This window comes from Sapajus apella, unplaced genomic scaffold (genome assembly GCF_009761245.1).
Source record: "Sapajus apella isolate SASKATOON/1434 unplaced genomic scaffold, GSC_monkey_1.0 scaffold1157, whole genome shotgun sequence".
Classification (NCBI taxonomy): Eukaryota; Metazoa; Chordata; class Mammalia; order Primates; family Cebidae; genus Sapajus; species Sapajus apella.
This window is the reverse complement of record NW_022438083.1, coordinates 15,224-18,939: the sequence shown is the minus strand read 5'-3', so window position 1 is coordinate 18,939 and position 3,716 is coordinate 15,224. Positions and strand designations below refer to the sequence as shown.

Here is a 3,716-nt window from a genome sequence, read left to right as displayed (position 1 = left end):
GTGTGTGTGTGTGTGTGTGTGTGTGTGTGTGTGTGTGTGTGTGTGTGAGAGAGAGAGAGAGAGAGAGAGAGACAGAGAGACAGAGAGAGAGAGAGAGAGAGAGGTGGCAGCAAATTCATCTTCCTAATTATGTTTTGCTTAGGCAAATCAGACAGTTACATGTAGAGGTGACTACAGATGAACTGAATGAAGACATTAAAAAAAACTGTTTTCATTTGAAAGATGATCATAACCAAAATTTTATTAGATAGAATGAAAATACAATGAAATTATTAAGAAAAAAAACAAAGAAAGAATGTATTAAACATGGCAACTGATATGGCTAATTATTGTGAAAGAGAATAAAGATAAATATTTAATGTAATGCAAATAAATAAAGGTAAAAAGGGTGTCTGGGTCATTGATGGAAAAGGGGAAAATCAGAACATAGAAGTCGGCTTGCATTCTCTGAGCATTCGCCAGCTGGGAATAGAGAGTGTTTTGTGATGGGGGAAGCTGCCTTGAGATTCAAACTTGGCCATATTTAAAAACAAACAAACAGGGAAAAGCATTTTATGACATGTGACCAAGCACGTGTGGCATGTGTACATGTGTAGCAAGAGTTAATATCTTTATTATGTAATGAGCTTAGGCAAATTGATAACAGCAGCACTAACATCTAACTGATAAAATGGGCAATAATTTCTGTTTCTAATATTTTCCATGACTAGGAAAAGAAATATTTCATGTTGAAAATATAGAAATGTTTGCTCAAACACTGCATTTTTGTTCAACCCTCTAATAACCAAAGAAATTAAATTTAGACCAAATTGGGGTGAGACATGTTCTCAAATAAGCATTTACAGTGTGAAGTCAATATACTGATTTTGAAAATTATCTTTTTCAAATATGAATCAATACTGATCAATATGTATTAAGGGCGATCAAAATGTCCAGAAATTTTATAGTTTTAAGGAAGCAATTATATGGAATATAAAAAATGCAAGATGTTTGTGATATGTAAAAGCACTATGCAGAAATGTGAAAAAATATATTCCTGGCCAGAAGGTTGCTCACACCTGGAATACCAGTACTTTGGGAGGCCGAGGTGGGTGGATCACGAGGTCAGGAGATTGAGACCAGCCTGACCAACATGGTGAAACTCCGTCTCTACTAAAATACAAAAAATTAGCTGGACGTGGTGGTCCACGTCTGTAGTCCCAGCTACTTGGGAGGCTGAGGCAGGAGAATTGCTTGAACCCAGGAGGTGGAGATTGCACCACTGCACTACAGCCTGGGTGACAGTGCAAGACTCTGTCTCAAAAAAAAAATTCCTGATAAAATGTACACTGGGAAAAGGAACACAAAATTGCATGTACCCTATGGTTATAATGACTTAAAAATAATCATGGGCAAATGATGAAAAAGAAAGACATCTGAAAAACAGTGCTTGTGGTGGTTATTCTTGTTACTTTCTTTTCTCAAATAGCCATTGTTGGGATTTTTTTCCCTCTTTTATTTCTTACTATTTCTATACCTCTCTCAATCCTTTTCCTTTTTTTCTTTTTTTAAGACAAGGTCTTGCTCTATTGCCTGGGCTGGAGTGCAGTGGCACAATCTTGGCTCACTGCAACCTCCACCTTCCAGGTTCAAGCAATTCTCCTGCCTCAGCCTCCTGAGTAGCTGGAATTACAGGAATGCACCACGATGCCAAGCTAATTTTTGTATTTTTAGTAGAGATGAGTTTTCACCATGTTGGCCAGGGTGGTCTCGAACTCCTGAGCTCAAGTGATCCACCTGCCTCAGCCTTCCAGTGTTGAGACTGCAGGTGTGAGCCACAGTGCCTGGCCCCTTTCTCAATTCTTTAATGAAAAAATGTAGCCATGGACCATGCATGCCTGGAAAGCTGGGGGTGGGTCCACTAAACCAGCAAAGTGATGGAAAGCAGACCAGTGTCTCCCTCAAGGCCTAACAATATATAAATGCCGTCCTATAAACCAATAGGAACTTGAGATGGTTTTATATGGAATGATGTCTTTTTGTACGTGTTTTTATCATCAGAACTACAGAATCTCAGCAATGCCTTTACTCAGTTACCATTTAAGGACTTCTCTAAAGGGTGATTCTGAGAATAATCTATCTGAAAAGAACTTTTCCTTCTTGTAAAACTATACTTCAGAATGGTATTTTCTGAACCACTACCTCACCCTCTTAACAAGGACCTGTCATAAATTCCTGCTTGAGTTTAGTTCTAGGAAAAGTTTTTTTTTTTTTTTTTTTTTTTTTTTTTTGAGATTTAGCTTGTGCTAAATTGTTTTTTAAAACTGTAACTCTGAGGCATTTTATTATAAAAAGCTAGTACTCATATACATAAAGTAATATGTACTTAAAATTCATGATACATTTACTTCATTTTTTAGCTTGACCTTCTAGCAGATCTTTAGCTTCATTGATTTTGGCTGCTATACACGGAGACCCTCCTTTGTCAGGATGATTTAAAAGCATAATTCGTCGGTGAGCATCTCTTATTTTCCCTTTATTGGCAGTAGGGCTTACACCTAGTATTAATGCTGCTTCCCGTTTTGTCATTTTGGGTTCAAACCCACCTCTGCAATAGCCACCACTGAAGGCAGATTTTGGTAGACTCTGAAAAACTTGTTTTACTTGAGGCTCCATATGCTTCATGGCTTGCAAAACATAACGGCCTGCAAATCCTGCAGCTGCAATGGTCAGTCCAACTGCTACCATTGTACTGGCCATGGCTGCTGCGGCTGGCTTCCCTCGCTTCCACCGGGAGCCCGGCTCATCCCAGCGCACAGACCGCGGCGGACGCCCGCACGCCCCGAGCAGAGCGACGCACCTGCGACCGCACGCACGAGCCGCCCGAAGTTCTCTTCTTTAAAACAAAAACAAGAACACTCTTTAGCCCCATCACCTGGATGAGAACTCTTTTCTGATACTCTGGAGTTGCCAGGAAGCCTCCAGCCGTTTGTCTTTTTCATTGTAATCACAGCTTTGCCTATTTGACTGTAATCAAGCCACATGTCACTAGGCTTGGTTTCCTTCAGGTTGTCTGTGTGCTGTAGTTTTAATGCTTTGATGTTTTATCTTGAAGTTCTCTCAGAAGTAGATAGGTGCAGAAATTGAAAATAAACAAATGAAGAAAAGCATTTTGTTATAGAAACAGAACATACGAATTGTTTTTATTTGAAGATGCAAATCATCTAAACAAGTAGAAAGTGAGAAAATCAAAGTGTACCTCTACCCAGTCCTGTGCCCAGAGGTAACTCAGTTTGAAGTGTATCTTTTCATATCCATAATTAGACAAACTTAATTTTTTCTAAAAAAAAACACAACACATGGAAACATGTTTTTAACAATGGGTTCAAGGCCGGGCGCTGTGGCTCACGCCTGTAATCCCAGCACTTTGGGAGGCCAAGGCGGGTGGATCACGAGGTCAAGAGATAGAGACTATCCTAGTCAACATGGTGAAACCCCGTCTCTACTAAAAATACAAAACATTAGCTGGGCATGGTGGCATATGCCTGTAATCTCAGCTACTCAGGAGGCTGAGGCAGGAGAATTGCCTGAACCCAGAAGGCGGAGGTTGCGGTGAGCCGAGATCGCGCCATTGCACTCCAGCCTGGGTAACAAGAGCGAAACTCCGTCTCAAAAAAAAAAAAAAAAAAACCAATGGGTTCAATATTTTAAACATGTAAACTTTTTATTTTTTAACT

The 3,716-nt window shown here is 39.7% G+C and overlaps 1 pseudogene across 1 annotated transcript; it reads right to left on the bottom strand.

Annotated features, from left to right (window-relative positions):
• Window positions 1-2,293: 2,293 nt before the first annotated feature.
• LOC116546635 lies at window positions 2,294-2,849 on the bottom strand (annotated as a pseudogene). Its single transcript, XR_004266789.1, has one exon. The product of XR_004266789.1 is annotated as a mitochondrial import inner membrane translocase subunit TIM14 pseudogene (transcript).
• Window positions 2,850-3,716: the final 867 nt, after the last annotated feature.